Here is a 17,013-nt window from a genome sequence, read left to right on the forward strand (position 1 = left end):
CTTTTCCATCTGGGATTAGGTGACAAAACAATCTCCTGCGTCTAATCAATTATTTTTCTTCTATATCTTTTGCATTTTCCTGCAGTACCATTTGCAAATATAACAGAAAGATCCTTCAGAGATAATCTGATGATTATTTCAAATTCAACCTTGGATGCTGCAGGCATTAAAAGATGAAAATTACCTAAAGTCCACTGTTGTACAACAAATCTCTACCTCTGGCCTCCTGTCCTGAGGTGAAAATACAAACCAGAGAGATACTTAGAATCATTTTGACAGTTCATAAAATTAAGCAGGGATTAGGGATTCTGTCAAAAATAAATAAGAAGTATAATGCCACAGGGCCCACACAATGTTAATCACATCTCCTTGCAACAGGTACTACTGCAACCCACTTCTGGGTGGGGGGGAGGAGAAGAAAAGGAGTCATTATGTTAATCATGGCACGTATTTAGTATTTAGCACTGGTCATTCCAATTCCAAAAATCTGAGTGCAGAAGTTCAACATGTTAATACATATACATATGCATACAAACACATGCATAATTAATACATGTATATAAACTACCCATTCAGTTTAAGTCTATTCATTTATAGGCTTCTGTAGAAATGTCATATACCTTGTATATTCTATTTTTCTCTGAATTTTATGGATTAGCCCTAATGATACAAACACTTAAACATATTCTTGATTTTACATAATGAGAGTGCCTTCCTGATGTTAGGGTAGCTCTCAATCTACACTAACACTCTAGTGGGAATGTACTCTGTGGTGCCAGTCATTTAGAACACATATTTAATAAGAAAATAATTTAAACTACTTTAGTAGACATAGATGGCTTTAATCCCTGCTACGTTTGCAGCAGGTAAGCCCAAGAAATTGCAAACATGCCTAAAATTAATTCATAGCAAAAAGTGTGCAGCTGACCACAGAAATACATTTGGGGCAAGCATGGACTTTTACAGTCAGCTTCCCAAATTTCCCCACCCACTGCATAGAGTTTTCAGTACAATTCAAAACATTTCCTCAGCACTAGCCTTCTTACAGCGGTGCTTTTCTTTTTCTTTCTGGATGAACAAACTTTAATATGTTGCATTTACACAGTGTATAAAATCAGTTTCACTGTAGTAGATTAGTATCATGTTTCAATATCTTTGGAAAATGTTCAAGTTAAATTAACATGTTCCTAACAAACTGAAAAGTCTAAAATAGATTTAAAACTTTTTTTTTTTTTTAATTAAAAATAAATAAATAAATAAAAGATAAAAATTTCAAGATATATTTTATGCTCAAATTATTGTCACTTAATATAAATATTTAATTTTCCTAATTTTTTTAATGATGTAAATATTGTTTCATAGCAGATATTAACAACTTTCCTGATTCCTAAATGAAACAGACATTAGTTTACATAGTACATTTTAGATGTTTGAAATGTAATTAATTTCCATCTTTAAAATTTTCTTATGAAAATTATTCTCCATCCCACTCAAGTCCTGAATGCTGACTGGAGCTGGAAAAATACATCATAAAAATGTTCATTTAAATATTTAAACAAATTCACTTACTCTGGATTTACATCCCCTTTGGGCTCCACTTTCCATGAATACTCTTATAAATAAACTTACTTTAAGGACGATCTGCAGGGAGGACAAATTATAAACAAAAATTGAAGAATTCACATGGGATATGTGAATTCTTTAATTGCTAGTGCAACAATCAATGATTATTGCACTAGCAATTAAAGCTTACTGGAGGACAATAGTCCCATGCTATATTAATTTTCAAGACTTCATGTCTAGTTTAGTTCGGCATGTTTTTGTTTCTTTTTTCTGTAGAACCACAAACCCTTATACTACTTTGGTGAAAATGCCCATATATGTGTATGTCTGTGCACTCCAGCCAAGGATACTAAAAGACCAAGACTAAGAAGTCTAAGCCCCTTCTTAGCCTGAATCACATTTTACTCATTTTCATCACTGATTTTTATCTGTAATTACTCAGAGTTAGGTAGAGGAGGAACCTGAACCTGGTCTTTCTACGTCCAAGTCCACTGTTCACTGCTCTAACCACAGGGCTGTCAGGAATAAGTACATTTTATATATATTAATTATAATTATTATTATTATTAACATCACTTGTTCTCATTCTACCAATAATAATAATAATAATAATAATAATAATCCATTCAGACAAAGTAGAAACATAGCTTTCAAAATTCATAGAGCTGAGCAAAATGGCTCCTGTCCAACACATGATTATTAAGTAACCACAGCTTCTGAGGCAAGGCTGGATTCCTGTCCCATCACAGATTTACAAGGGAGCAGGGGAAAGCCCTGAAACAGGGAAACAGGGTTCATCCAATTCCAAAAATCTGAGTGCAGAAGTTCAACATGTTAATACATATACATATGCATACAAACACATGCATAATTAATACATGTATATAAACTACCCATTCAGTTTAAGTCTATTCATTTATAGGCTTCTGTAGAAATGTCATATACCTTGTATATTCTATTTTTCTCTGAATTTTATGGATTAGCCCTAATGATACAAACACTTAAACATATTCTTGATTTTACATAATGAGAGTGCCTTCCTGATGTTAGGGTAGCTCTCAATCTACACTAACACTCTAGTGGGAATGTACTCTGTGGTGCCAGTCATTTAGAACACATATTTAATAAGAAAATAATTTAAACTACTTTAGTAGACATAGATGGCTTTAATCCCTGCTACGTTTGCAGCAGGTAAGCCCAAGAAATTGCAAACATGCCTAAAATTAATTCATAGCAAAAAGTGTGCAGCTGACCACAGAAATACATTTGGGGCAAGCATGGACTTTTACAGTCAGCTTCCCAAATTTCCCCACCCACTGCATAGAGTTTTCAGTACAATTCAAAACATTTCCTCAGCACTAGCCTTCTTACAGCGGTGCTTTTCTTTTTCTTTCTGGATGAACAAACTTTAATATGTTGCATTTACACAGTGTATAAAATCAGTTTCACTGTAGTAGATTAGTATCATGTTTCAATATCTTTGGAAAATGTTCAAGTTAAATTAACATGTTCCTAACAAACTGAAAAGTCTAAAATAGATTTAAAACTTTTTTTTTTTTTTAATTAAAAATAAATAAATAAATAAAAGATAAAAATTTCAAGATATATTTTATGCTCAAATTATTGTCACTTAATATAAATATTTAATTTTCCTAATTTTTTTAATGATGTAAATATTGTTTCATAGCAGATATTAACAACTTTCCTGATTCCTAAATGAAACAGACATTAGTTTACATAGTACATTTTAGATGTTTGAAATGTAATTAATTTCCATCTTTAAAATTTTCTTATGAAAATTATTCTCCATCCCACTCAAGTCCTGAATGCTGACTGGAGCTGGAAAAATACATCATAAAAATGTTCATTTAAATATTTAAACAAATTCACTTACTCTGGATTTACATCCCCTTTGGGCTCCACTTTCCATGAATACTCTTATAAATAAACTTACTTTAAGGACGATCTGCAGGGAGGACAAATTATAAACAAAAATTGAAGAATTCACATGGGATATGTGAATTCTTTAATTGCTAGTGCAACAATCAATGATTATTGCACTAGCAATTAAAGCTTACTGGAGGACAATAGTCCCATGCTATATTAATTTTCAAGACTTCATGTCTAGTTTAGTTCGGCATGTTTTTGTTTCTTTTTTCTGTAGAACCACAAACCCTTATACTACTTTGGTGAAAATGCCCATATATGTGTATGTCTGTGCACTCCAGCCAAGGATACTAAAAGACCAAGACTAAGAAGTCTAAGCCCCTTCTTAGCCTGAATCACATTTTACTCATTTTCATCACTGATTTTTATCTGTAATTACTCAGAGTTAGGTAGAGGAGGAACCTGAACCTGGTCTTTCTACGTCCAAGTCCACTGTTCACTGCTCTAACCACAGGGCTGTCAGGAATAAGTACATTTTATATATATTAATTATAATTATTATTATTATTAACATCACTTGTTCTCATTCTACCAATAATAATAATAATAATAATAATAATAATCCATTCAGACAAAGTAGAAACATAGCTTTCAAAATTCATAGAGCTGAGCAAAATGGCTCCTGTCCAACACATGATTATTAAGTAACCACAGCTTCTGAGGCAAGGCTGGATTCCTGTCCCATCACAGATTTACAAGGGAGCAGGGGAAAGCCCTGAAACAGGGAAACAGGGTTCATCCACCACTACTCTCAGCCACTTTGGGTCAGGCTGAGTCTTCTGCAGTGACTGAGACTTTTAGAGAATCACCTGGAATTTCATGTCTGAATTCTTTGCCCAAAAGAAAGAGACTGAGAGGAGATGTGGGACCTCTACTTTATAGGGAAAGTGATGTTGGCCTGAGTTTCACATCTCTCTCAGCCACCTCTCTTCCCTATAGGAGTTAGGTCTTGCACACAGCAATCTCAGGGTGAATCTGGAGGCTGACAAGTTTAAAGGACAGCTAAAGCAAAAAAAAGTTTTTTCTCTTTTCCCCACAATTTCCTCTGTCTGGGCTGAGTTCCCAGAACAAAGAACCTCTTCACCATATCCTCTCAGTGAGATAATGCTGTGATGCAAACAGTACTGCTTTCTGTAACTAGCTGTCAATAGTGACACAACCCCATTCGAGTCATACTCATGCCAGTCAGTTTCAAACCAGCCAATATGAACTCTCTTTTGGAGAGGGTACTGTCTTTGGTGGAACAATTCATATACCACTAACCCATGCCACACAAGCCCCCCATAACTACAAAATAAAGGAACATACTTGCAAACAGGATTTTTATGAAGGAATTAGCAGTGTGAATTTGTGTATGTATTTCTGTACAATATTTTTTTAGTGTCCTTACTTGTAAGGAGAGACTTAAGCAAGACTTCCTTTTTTTTTTTTTTTTTTTTTTTTTTTTTTTTCCAGAAACACACTTCTGACAAAGAAGCTGGTACATGCTTAAGTAATTTTAGCCAGAAATTACATCAATAGCAAGTTATTCTTCTTATAGACAGCTGAAAGTGAACTTTGATTTATTTTTATTTTTGTCCTCAAGATAATGGTTTACTACTTATTTATGTCAATGGTCAATAGTATGACAAATCGTTCATCATGAGAACGTATGTATCACTTTTCAGCAAACCCTGGTCTTTTGAGGTGAAATGTTACACTGCCACCTATTTTCAAATTGACTTTTCCCTTGGTTGCCAAGGCAAGTTAATTTGCAAATCAACATTTTGCATAAAGCTTTTAAGCCAATCCAACTATGTAATGGCTTCCATTGACATATAATTAATGTCTAAAGCGCTTAAAATTAGATTATTAACAACAACAACAAAAAAAATCCCCAAAGATCAGTGAGTACTCTGTACATGGCCAGCAATTATTTTGCTGACTGAGTAGAAGATTTGGATTTAGAAAATTACAACAAACCTCCAATGTGATTGGAAAGGAATGAAGGATGTGCACACAATGACGTTGGCAGACTTGAAGTGAGAAAAGGTAGTTTCACTGTTCCTCAGAAAAATAAATACAACCCCCTCATAGTTAATTCACAAACTGCCTGAATTAGATATAGTAGAGCAGTAGCAAGTGATGGTTAGGTGAGAAGGAAGTAGTAAATGCAATCAGATTTTCATTAACTTAAAATAGGCTTTATGAATACAGAACTGAACCTGAAATTGATCTAAATTTCAGATTTTGTCTTGAACAGCATCAAAGACATGAAGACATGCAAACTTTAAGTTAAACTGGGCGGGGGGGAGAATGGAGACAGCGTCAGGAGAAAAAAATGTTTTGAGTGATAGGTTCATCTTTTTTTGAGACATCTCTCAATTGCAAATTCTTCATCCACATTTAGTCTAAAGAAAGAAATCTCTTTGTGAAAGAAACTATCCAGAACAACAGGAAAATAAATAAACAAATAATAGTTTGGACCAATGGTTTTAGACAATGACAAGTTAATATAGAAAAATATAATGGGATGTGTTCTTGCATGTAGTCTATGAAAAGATAGGCAGGTGCTTGGAGAGAAGAAAGAAGAAGAAGAAGAAGAAGAAGAAGAAGAAGAAGAAGAAGAAGAAGAAGAAGAAGAAGAAGAAGAAGAAGAAGAAGAAGAAGAAGAAGAAGAAGAAGAAGAAGAAGAAGAAGAAGAAGAAAAGGGAATGGGAATGGGAAAGGGAAAGGGAAAGGGAAAGGGAAAGGGAAAGGGAAAGGGAAAGGAAAAGGAAAAGGAAAAGGAAAAGGAAAAGGAAAAGGAAAAGGAAAAGGAAGAGGAAGAGGAAAAGGAAGAGGAAAAGGAAAAGGAAAAGGAAAAGGAAAAGGAAAAGGAAAAGGAAAAGGAAAAGGAAAAGGAAAAGGAAAAGGAAAAGGAAAAGGAAAAGGAAAAGGAAAAGGAAAAGGAAAAGGAAAAGGAAAAGGAAAAAAAGGAAAAGGAAAAGGGAAAGGAAGGGAAGGGAAGGGAAGGGAAGGGAAGGGAAGGGAAGGGAAGGGAAGGGAAGGGAAGGGAAGGGAAGGGAAGGGAAGGGAAGGGAAGGGAAGGGAAGGGAAGGGAAGGGAAGGGAAGGGAAGGGAAGGGAAGGGAAGGGAAGGGAAGGGAAGGGAAGGGAAGGGAAGGGAAGGGAAGGGAAGGGAAGGGAAGGGAAGGGTTATATAACAAGGATTAAAATCCATCAAATACCTCTTTTCACAAGTCTCATAGACTTTCTGGTTGCCTTTACTAATATGCATGCATATTAGTAAGTATAATAATCATTAGTAAATATAATATGCAGTAGATTTTAAGGGGTAATTTTCCTTTTTTGGTTTATTTGCACTTGATATATGTCCATGAGACAAGCTAGAGAGAGAACTTGCATCACAAGTGTCACCAGCATCTGTCCACTTATTCCTTCCCCAGCAAATATCTGGTAACAGATATTTTTTAATGTAGAATTCTATGCCAAGCCCAAATCCTCAGCCTAAGTGAGATGTAGAACATCACTAAGAGTCACTTGGATAAACTCCAGGAAAGCCAATTAATATAAATAGTGTAAAAAAGGTACAAGTGGAAGCAAATTGGGGCTAGGCTGATTTTTTTTCCCATGGACATTTTTGTTATAACATACATAATGCCTGCTGACAAAAGGTAAGTTTTGACACTATTATTAGTCCATGGCTGCTCAGTGTGTAAATCAGAATGATGCATATAGTTGACACATTAGGGGAATGTGGAAAATAAACTACCCAATCACTCTGGGCCTAACAACTTACAGACCTCAATGATATACTGTAAGGTTGGTGCTGCTGACTTCAAAAGCAGTAAATCACACTGCCACCAGAAGGTGCTTACAAAATTAAGCAACAAAGATTGAACAGAGAACAAAAGCTGTTTTGCATAGGTAGTTATTTCATATTCAGACCTTCTAATATTTAATTTATACCTTTATTTGGCTTTTATGAAATTGCTTTAATTCTGTATGGGCAATAGGTTTATAAAGCAATTAACAGTACAATCAAAAAGGTCTGTAGTAATGGTGTGTACTTCCCCAAACTAGGCTTCACTAAGAAGTATTGCCTTTGACACTGCTAAGAATATCTTCTGAATATCTTCTTATCAGAAGCGTGCATGAGACTGCTGAATAAGAGTTGGTTTGTATTAACTCATTCATTTCATAAATAAGAGACCAAAAGATCATAAATAAAGTGGGTTTACTGGTCATGTCTCTTTTAAATGTTGTCAGGGTAGAATCCAATTTTTTGCATATAATTATGTTCCTGTCCTGCAGCTCAACAACTCCTGCAATTGGTGTTAGTAAGGATCCAATCTAAAAGCAATAAACTGAAGTGCAGACTCTGGAAAATCTAAATCCAGATTTGGGCACAGTAGATTGATCCTGTTTAGCTTCAGTATTCACAAAGAGAATCTGAGAGAAGAATAAATTTTGAGTTTGGTCCAGCAGAAATGTACAGGCAGTTCTACAGCTTTTCTTCTTGCCCAACAAGAAATGCCAACCACAAGCTCTCTATTCCACCAAAGCACCAAAGCTTCACAAGAGAAGTTAGTGTTAGTCTGATTCTCCTTCATGTTTAATGAGTGATTTTTATTTTTATTTTTATTTTTTTTAACATAAAATAGAATTACTGCCATTTGACTACTTGGTAAACCAGCAGAAAGCTACTTGAGGTGAGTTGAGAGCAACCACTCTGTAGCAAGTGAATGAGTTTATGCAAATATCACTACCTCAAATAGGCAGAACTATAAGGCTGCAATGGTGGCTAACACATTACTAGGCCAGATGCTGAAGACCTGAATTCAAAATGGCCTGACTTTTCTCCCTAGAGTTTCCAAAGAATAAAGATACTTCCTGACAAAATAGAAGGTAATAATGTTAAAAAGCTTAAGAATGTAAAATGGCTCATTGTGGGTCAAATATGCCTTGGTGTAACCATAAACATAAAGGAAATCAATACCACACCTAGCCTGTGTAGGAAGAAAAGATAATTATTAATCATAATTAGTCAAACAACATTATCCACTTAAATGTTGGACATCTTTCTTTCCCCATTGTATGCCTTTGCTTTTCAGTGCACTCTGCTCCCATTCACCATGTCATGGTCTCCCAAGTTATTCTCTGTGTGCTTCTATCACCGCTCCCAGTTTCCCATGCTCTGCTGGCTTGGGTTTGAGTGGCAGAAAGGAATCTGTAAGCAGGTGTTGTGGAAGTGATCCATGCCATTCGGCCAGTACATTAAGTAAAATGATGTTCCCTTGGGAACTCTAATGCTTACAACTGCATCAGCCCCAACTGTTCCTGCATGAAAAGGAGGAGGCCAGTCCTGACCTGTTCTGACCAGATGTTTTGGAAATGTGCCCATTTTTAGCAGATATAATTGCTATTAATTTATCAAAAGTGTAAAACATATTAACAAAGCAGACACTACTTACAGCCTAGCAATAAAATGCAAGGCATAAAAAGAGGGCTATAGAAGAGGTTATGTTTTAAAGCATAGGACTGTATTCAATACTAGTTTATGATAATTTCCAAAATACTCCCCTCTATGTAATAGATATGATATGACTGGTTTAGACACAAAAGCACAAAAAATCATTTTTCATTATCCTATGCCAAAATTGCTCAGGAATCTCTGTAGAGACTCTGCAGAGAAAAAGAACAATAAAATTAATGTAAAAACTTATGCTGCAATGAAAGCTACTGAATTATAACTATTAAGGCTCATTTGGAAAACTTACACCTTCCACTTTGAATTCTGGAAAGAGAGAACACATGTTGAGACAAATCAAGAGAAAACTGCATTCATATCCTTTTATTAATATCCTTTCAAATTGCTGAATTTTTCAGATCTGTTAGATGAAGAAATGCTTACCAAAAGAAAATTATTTTTTTTCCTTCTCCCTCTTCCCCTACCTGATGTTATCTCTCCTAATGTGTAGAGGTCTAAGGACAGCCCACTACAGTCTGAAGTGCAATTATTTAATAGTAGGATAAAGTCTTTTTCTTATTTTTTATTATTTATTTATTTATTTATTCATTATTTTTTATTTTATGTGAGGATCAGTGGAATTAAAGTGCGCTTGAAAAAGAAGCTCTCTAAAATAAAGAAGACCTCTAGAAAACAAAGACAGAATAGGGTTCAGGGGCAGGGGTGGGGCTGTTGCTATAGGTTAGAATTTCTGGGTTTCTGAAGCAGTTATTCAGGCTTTTTCTTCACAATTATTAACAACAGGTTGCTGATCACCGAGAAGCAGACTAACAGAATAGAGTGCTTAAAATCAAAATCTTATTCCTAATTTGATGGTCTTGTTAAATTACATTTTTTCCCCACACAATAGAAATATTAAATAATAGTGATTATATTATTAATAGTAGTCATAGTGCAAAGGTGTCATCTAGCAATAAACTTGTGTAGCAGTATGATTTTTGTCTTTCTGACCAAATTAGAGAGTTTATGCAGTTTTTCATTTTATTTTATTTTATTTTTTTAACTGTGTTATTTGGAGGAAATACTTCTTTTCTGGCAAAGCTTTTGTGGTGTTCAGTGCCTATCTGTGCATACAAAGCATCCCATATGGTTGGAGTAGGCTGAGGGGTTGCTACTAACCATATTTAAAAAAGCAGATGTTACTAATCTCTTAAATATTACTCCCAAATGATGTCATTTCTGACTGACAGTGGTTGAGCTCATCAATTGCTTTCAATGTCCTTTTGCATGTAACATGTAAGAGAAAGTAAATTTTGCTCAGGAAGCATGCCTCTGAAAGGGTAGATCACTTTATATTGTTATTGAATTGTTGAGCAGAATGTCAGTTCCTGCAGGGGAATATATATATCTATTACAGACAAGAAAGTAAAGAAGTTTGCCTGGTAATAGCACATTCAGGGAAACTTTTAGGACAGCCATTTCAGAGTCAGGTTGCAATGTGACAAGCTGAGGTTTTTAGCTCAGAGTGCCTGTCTGTGTCATGCAGTACACAAAGACAATGTTCTTTTACATGTAGAAAAGATTTCTTCACAGGTCTTCACATGAATATTGTAGGTGCCTCTGTGAACAAAGCCAATGTGAATTCCTGAGTTGCTTCTCAGTTGATTCTACTTACAGTAGTGAGTACACAAAAATGAAGGGTAGCACTGGACATTTTGACCATAAATGGCACAGAAGTGAAATATCTGCCTTATAAATCCTTCTCCTCCCAAATCTCTTTGTATCTTTTCTGGACTTCCAGAAAATTATACATACACAAAAAAATAGACTAATATAACTAGCCCCTGCTTCAGAAACTGGTTACTATGCTAATGGTTGATAACAATGATACCTAGAAAACTTCTTCCCTTGCTCCAGTAATAGTATGTTGCTTCATTTTACTCTGGAAGGAATTTCTTCCCTGGATTCTCTGTTTCCTTGCATTGCTCATTTTGTGTTCTTCCCATCCATTTTTTTGCTGTTGCTATCCTAATTTGCTTTTTTACAGAATTCGTACTCTGCCAACTTTGTCTCCTTCCATGTGCACTTCACACAGATGTTTGCATCAAAGATATTTTGCAGAAATTATTCTCAGGGATTAATTATCCATTAGTTTTAAAGAATTATCTTTGATCAGTTTTGAATGCTTGGCCATTTTTTTTTTTTTTTTTTTTTTTCCCATTTTGGGAAGAGTAAGAGAACTTAACTTACCTTAACACAATTGTGCAAAACTCTGTATACTTGTCTGGGTTTCCCTTTAAATTTCCTGATTATTTTTAACTTCTTTATGGAAGGTTGTATTGCCTGATCAGTTACAAAGATTGCATGAAGTCCAACTCCTCTGAAGAGAGGAAGATGTAAAGATGCAAACAATTTATTTGTTTTCAACTCTAGAGCCCTTTTTAGCTAAAATGTGGTTGAAAAGTTCAATTTCAGTAACTTTTGTAGGTACATACAACACAAACTCTTATAAAACATTAAGAGCAAAGACATTCTTGTCTTTGTACCTTTTGTACCTCTCTACACTCATACCTTTTTTTGCATAAATACAAAAACAAAAGTTTAATTTGGTGGCAGCTGTCTGGTTCTGTAAATGAAGTTTAAATATTATATCTATCTGTCTATATACATAATAAAAAATAACTTTTATGCCTATCATTTTCAGCAATGTTTAATCTAGTGTGTAGCAGTGTAAGACAATTCTCTCTTCCATGCTTACCTTGTAAATTTACATTTTTGTTTTTCATAACACATATGAAACATATTTACACTTTGCTCAGTCTCTGCTTGCTTCCAGTGTGGACTTCAACCATTCCAAGCAAAAAAAAAAAAAAAAGAATAGAAATTCAGGAAAACTTGAGTGATTGGCAACTGGCACACATGGTTAAATGTCAGCATTTTGGTATGTCATTTAATGGTCAGACACTTCAGTGTATTGCCATCCAACAAACCTATGAGACATATTATCAAGGAATATATGCCAGCTCTTTTCCAGCAAACTGCTTGATGCCTTATGCCAAGTACTGGTGGGTGTATACCTTTTTATGCTGTCACAGCATTCAGCCTCCAGGGTGTTGCGTGAAAGGATCATTGGATGTTAATGAATAACAAAATGTGTCATTTCCCTTTAGAATTTGTATATCTATCATATACAGTGAAAAAGACGTGTTTGTTTTCCTCTGCCTGTATTTACATGTGTGTCAAAATACGTACTGTTAAACCTGGCCACATGCTTAGACAGTATGTTGTCTTGTTAGTCTTTTTTTGATTATTACTGTTGCACATGATCATACATCCAGTTTAATACAAAAAATAAGAACCTCAGTAAAATAAATTTGAACATAAAGTCTGTTTCTTCTTGCTTGGAGTAGCACTTGTGTTTTAAACCACATTTTCTATAGACAATAAATTTGTAAGAAAAACACTTAACCTATTTTAGGTATGTCACTACTTATACTGTCAATAGAATATGATATAAAATAAAAACAAAACCAAACAAACAAGAGGTTCACCATTAGAACTGAAAAACACAACTACATGAAAAATACTTTGAGAATACCTTGTAAAATAAAAATTAACAAATGTCATGCTTTAACAATAAAAATATATTTTTCATTATATTTGTGGAAATAAAGAATTCAGACCTACAGGTAAATTTCAAATAGTTTAGGGAGAAAACACATTCATTTTGAACACAGGCTAAAGAAACTCACAAAGGTCCGTCAACCAGTCCCCAAGCCAGTAGCAGGACATTGAAGTCTGACTGCAAGAAACCATTGTGGGGCTAAGAAATAGCTGGTCAGCTAAGAAATAGGTGCAAAAGGCACATTTTGGAAAACAAGAGTTATAATAAGTTGTTTATTATAAATTCGTTTTTCAGCTTGTCTCAGAGACTTCCTGACTCACATTTCTATGCTTTAAGCATTTACCTATAGGTTTAAAAGTATTGTGTATGATAAAGCACTCTAAATGGGTTTCCCAGTGCCACTTCCAATCTCATTTTGCGGCTGCACAAGAAAATCAGTTTAATTCCTATATAAGGGGAGGATAGTTAGAGGTATTAAATTGCACTGTATACAAGTGATTTTATTAGATGATATGGCAGTTATAAAATAATGTTTTTAATTTTCTTTGCAAATTCTAAAGGTTGTATGTAATAGTAATATTTTCACAGATAGTGTGCACTGTTTCACAGAGAAAGAGATGTGGTATTGTGTGTGTGTTGAGTTTTTAAGAAAACTCAATTCACTGTGGGTCTTTAATGGTGTTTTTCAGCAAACTGATTTAAAGTTCCCTAGGGCACACATACTGTAGGATTGTGACATATCATACCAGGTTAAGTCAAACTCAAAATGTTATGTGATATGACAGCATGTAAAACACATGATTAACACATCCACTGGGAAACTTGGCTTTAAGAAAAATGGTGTAACAGGGAAACTCGGGGCACTCTTTGGTAAATTCAATTTTTTTAAAAATAAAAAGGTTCAAAAATAAGATACTATGTCAGCTTCTGTTTGATGCTCCAAACTTTTTCCTTTGGATAAAATGTCACTGTCAAAGATCAGCAAATATTTGTGGTCAATGTGAATAATGAAAGTTGTACTTCTCTTGGAAAGGAATTGGTTTGTGGAAAATTCAGACTGTGATGACTGGGATAAAGAACCTACTAGAGATTCCCAAACATAGAATTTCACTCAGTAGTTCCTAAGATTGAACATATGCAATGAAGCCTTTATACCAAAGAATGTAAAACTATAATTTGCCAACACAAGGAAAATAAGTCTCTTTACTCACTTTTGTAACAGTAAACATAACATAACTACATTTCCTGATAGGTTTACATACATACATTACTACATACATCATTACATATATCATTTCCTGATATGTTTGCATATCATACCTACATTTCCTGGACAAAGACCAAATTATTAAAGTATTACAGAGGTAACATGAAAGGTGGCTATGAGATACAACAGGTAGATTTTACGCCTAGTTTAATCCTTCCTGTAGCATTGTTAAAGAAGGTCCTCAAATTGCCTATTTCTATTACACCAGAACCTCAATTTGATCCAGGGCAGCACAACCATTGGCTTCTTTTCAGCTTTTAGGGTCCTGTTCTGATTCTCTCCTAAAGAAACTATAGATCTATTTAAAAACAACAAACAAACAAACAAACAAACAGATCCATCTTTTATAACCCCAAGCTATGTTGCTATTTGGGAATTTTTAAGTTGACCTTCTACTGAAGTTTTAGCCAATGTCTTCCAATTCTTTACCTGCTCTTCCCCTAATCTTTGAACCGAATGGTTAATATCAACTAAATTTGATAAAGTTTCAAAAATAATGAGTTTCAGCAAGTCCTGCCAGCATAGACAGCTGGCAGAGGATGAAGATCTTATTTGTGTCCTTTCTCTGAGAATAGCTTAAATACCTCTCACCCATTATTAGACAGTAGAGAATCCACATTGCCACTTACTTTCCATACTCACCTGGTCTGGGAAGCAAAGTCAAATTTATTGAAACTCCTTGCTTTTTATTACAAGTAGTTTGACGAAACTCTAACCACCTAGCTTACTGTGCCGGTTCGTAAGGAAGAGATGTGTATACTAGTACCAGATCAAGGTCCAGTTAATAGATTGTTCTCTGAACTCTTTCCCAGGAGATGATGCAGAGAAAAGTTTCTTGAGCTACTAACCTACGCAGGCACAGATCCTGAAGACAGTGCAGGTGTAGTGTGGGCCACAAGAAAAAGCAGACGTGTTTACTGGAAGCAGGGCTGGATGGAGTCCTGAGTGGCTCTGTGGAAGTACGGTCACTTGCATGTGATAGGCCCTGGGGTGAGGTAAATAGATCAAAAGTTGTAGCCTGCTTATCCTTTATGGTACATGCAGCATGTGCAGTAAGCCTTCAGATATGCAAGTCTTGGTATTAAGGCAAAAGATAAAACCTTACTGAACCTCTGACGGAAAAAAAAGGAAGGAAGGAAGGAAGGAAGGAAGGAAGGAAGGAAGGAAGGAAGGAAGGAAGGAAGGAAGGAAGGAAGGAAGGAAGGAAGGAAGGAAGGAAGGAAGGAAGGAAGGAAGGAAGGAAGGAAGGAAGGAAGGAAGGAAGGAAGGAAGGAAGGAAGGAAGGAGATTGTTAAACGTATCTAGTGCCCAATCTCGTATGATTTAAAAATTATCTCGGTTTCAAATTCTGTACTTTTTCAAAATTCAGAGGTCATTAAAACCTGTCAAATATTGGTAATCCCAGTTCCCACTATCTTTGCAAGTTTTGGCCAAATTTCAGAATCTGGTATACTAGGAAATTTATTAGGATGTGGTTTGAATATGGCATTAATCACTGATCCAGTAAATTGTTTACAATCTACAGTGATAGATTAAATGGACTATATCAATTGTAATCCAAAAATGGATTGCCATCACTCAGGAATGAGGACCATATAGGGCATAATTTGTACAGTATCCCCAGAGTTCTGTTAAAGCTTTTAAATTCTTACCTGAAGCATTCAACTATTTTGAAGTGACAATGTAAATCATACTGGATTAAGTAATGTCTAATATGCCTGGAAGCGAAAAAGGAAATTTTCTCCTCTTCTTTCTCCTACAATAAACAAAAATTCTGTGTCTCCACATTCATACAAGAACAATGAGAATGGTTTAGGGACAATCAATTGCACTGAACATTCAAGCTGTTAAGTTGTGTACATTTTACAGGTAGAAAATGGAGCTTAACAAGATTCAGATTTTCAGCTGTGAAAATAATAATAATAATAATAATAATAATAATTTCACAATTTTTAGATAATTTTTTTTTTAAGAACTCATATTTTCTTCTGAAAAATGAAACAGTATTTTAGACCTTTACACAGTGAAAAAAAATCAAATTCCACCTTTTTTTTTTTTTAAACCTAAAAATATTTTTCCTTATGGAAACATTAATGAATATAGTTTGGAAGCTCTTCTGTTTCAAATATTCTATTTCAAACAAGGCTGTCCTTGCAATTGTAAAGAAATATTACAGCTAAATTCCTGAGTCCTCTGACAGACAGTAGTGGACTGCAGTACAGTATACACAAGAACTTAGTGTTGATGGTGTGCTTGAAGTTATGTTATAAGCAGTTATTGACATATATACATAGAAGATAATAAACATATTATATTAATCCACTTCAAGTGAATAAAAACATTCCTGAGGTCTGGACAGATTTCTGCAGAGTACTATGGAAAGGTAGGGCGCCTGATACTGTTATGAGAACTCTCTGCCTAAAAAAGCATACAGAGCACTGAGCCCTTCCACAAAGTTTATACCTGGCACAGTCAAACAGCCTTGTCATTCTCCAGGTGAAAGGTAGACATTTCAGATGTTTTTTGTCAGTGACGGAGGTAGTGAAGAGATCAAATCACTGTAAGTAAAAGCCCAGCCAGAAGAATTTGACCATGCCATACAGGAGACTTGCTTACCTGCTGCCCAGTGGAGCAGCAGCAACAGCAGTACTTGAGCAGTACTTGAGCAGTACTTGAGCAGTACTCAAGTTCCCAGCCCTAAACCAAGGAAGCAGAATGTACTGTGTAAGTCACAGTAAAGAATTTAAATAGGGTTGAGGCTGGTTTGGTGATACCAACGTATAATGTAGTTCCACAGAAAGGACTTAAAAGGAAAACTTGTAGAGTTTAGTAGCAATGGTTTTCTTACAACAGTTGAAAGCTAACATATGTGTTTTTAATAGAACATTTTATCTCTGCTGTATATTCCTTTGGTATTATTTGTTAATGATACAGACGAGCTATTGTTCCCTGCCACGTTATATTGGATTTTGTTATGAGAGGCAGCTGAAGTGATTGGGTATTAATAGAAATGGACATCTCTATTAAAGAACACACAACCAAGCAGTTATGCAGCAAAACCAAACAGTCAAAATAAAACAGTGCAAACAAAAGACTAGCCTGTTATTACTCAGTATCCTCTGAATTCTCCTGTTTCTCAGTTTTTGCTTTTGCAAGTCAC

Source organism: Aythya ferina, assembly GCF_964211825.1.
Source record: "Aythya ferina genome assembly, chromosome: 5".
In the NCBI taxonomy this organism is placed as follows: domain Eukaryota; kingdom Metazoa; phylum Chordata; class Aves; order Anseriformes; family Anatidae; genus Aythya; species Aythya ferina.